The sequence below is a fragment of the Apis dorsata genome, unplaced genomic scaffold, assembly GCF_000469605.1.
Source record: "Apis dorsata unplaced genomic scaffold, Apis dorsata 1.3 scaffold_573, whole genome shotgun sequence".
NCBI classification, from domain to species: Eukaryota; Metazoa; Arthropoda; class Insecta; order Hymenoptera; family Apidae; genus Apis; species Apis dorsata.
In genome coordinates, this window is record NW_006263783.1 from 57,808 (window position 1) to 59,880 (window position 2,073).

The window sequence follows — 2,073 nt, forward strand, 5'->3', positions numbered from 1 at the left end:
TGAGTCTCGCTAGAAGCTTACGCGTTAAGATAACTGTAGGTTCTCGCGAGCAATGGCAGGCATTCTATCGATCGCGATAGGATCACGTTTTAATTTAATGTAACCCTGTCTGGGCAAAGCCTGTTATAACCGCGTCTCCGGTGCACGGCTGCATCTCGCACATACACGTTTTCGATCGTTTTAAGCCTCTATAGATCGTTGGACAAGTACATAAAGCGTAACAAACTAAGACGCGCGTGCATGGCGAGCATGGTGACTCCCCCGAGTTGCAGTTCCTGGTGACGTCTGACTAAGCGTTCTATTTCGACGCACCCTCGGAGGCCGCGTGAGTAATCCCCGGACCGCATATATCCGCGCAGGTGGAACTCGTTCGGGGATTCTGCGAGTTTTGGATAGATGGCCGAAAACTCATGTTCATGCGTGGCCCACCCTATAATTATCGCCCCGTTATTATTAACCACCTATTGCCGTTCCTATTTTGGCGTTACCACGTTTCTAACATTAAAACGGGAATTGGGGAATTGGGGGAAATATTCGTGTCAGGGATTATCACTTGGCTTGTGAAGATATATCATTTATCGGCAATGAATCGTTAATCATCACTTGTGGATATTTCGATTAATTATTCGATGCAAATCCGATGGAACGTAAGTAGTTTGGAATTATTTATCGATTATTTGATTGAATTTTTGATTATCTCATTAATGGGAATTAACATTATTTGCTGTTATAGGAGAATTGGATTAAGACTTTTTACGCATTTGTTTCGATAACTGCAGCAATTATACGACGATTATTCATCGAGGTTTTGAAATATCTTCCCGACTAAGGGTTTCAATCTTTAATCATTAATCATCCCGTAGAACAAGTGATTTGTACAACAAGATATAACATGATTCACGAGTACTTTCAGATTTCGCGCAATTAATTTATCATTTCGTAAATCATGTGGGCGGTGATTTTTCGTGGCACATCGTTAATATTATTCGCCAAGTGTTACGACCGGAGACAGCGGATATTTGCACCGGAACTAAAGTCCAGTTTCCAACTGGAGCAGAGGAAAACGTTAATAAAGTCATTTTCCTTGCCACGGAATTGCAGAACAAATGACAAGATATTAACGTTCATCATTTTTTCTACATCGAATTCGCTTCTAACATAATTTCTATTTTGCCACAACCTAAGAGATCGTCCAACTGTTCTCCTTTGCCTTACTCGTGACCATAAAATCGGACCAATTATTTACCATCGAGGTGAAAATCAAGATCGCGAAATAATATCTTTTCATTCAAGAAATAAATTACCAATCAAAAAACCTTCTTTCTCCCTGCAACACCATCATCCGATATTTAATTCCGCAACGACACTTTGCCTCTCAAGTTTAATAAACATCTCTTAATAATCCATATCCGCGATCTGGCGGCCGGCACCGTTTAATCAAGATCCCTCATCCAAACAAGCATATCTATGCCAGCTCCATTCCAGTCCATCTTCGTAACGCAAGCACAATGCTCGCGACCTTGCTCGCCATTACGAACATTCGTATTATCCCGAAAAAAAAGTCGGTCCCTCGCTCTTATCTCGCTCCTCGGAGCATTAAATCAAAGTGCACACTCTTGTATGGATGCAACGTGGTGCAGAATACGTGGCTCGTGCAGTCGGGTGTGATTCGACGGCGCACTTAACAAGTCGCCCACGTGGCTCGCATCGATCCTGGCCACTCTTCGGCGTACGTGTGCACCGCTTTGTCTTCGTGTGCGAGCGCGTGGCCACGCGAAATGGAGTGCATTGGAAGAGCGGAGCGTCACTCCTTCGACAATGCAAATTCGAGCCGTGACGGAAAAACGAATCCACGGACGATTACCAAACGTGTGGACGTCGATGCGCCGTAAATGGTCACCGTGGAAAATTCTGAAAACGCGTTGCTCGTCGTCAGAGTGAGGTGCGAATACGACAACAAGCGACATACTGGCAAAAGAGATTCTCGTTGCGCGACCCGGAGAAAGTTCCTCGAAACGAATTAACATTCCGTTTCCACTGGTTCTTTTTTTCTTTTTTTTTTTTTTTTTGCCC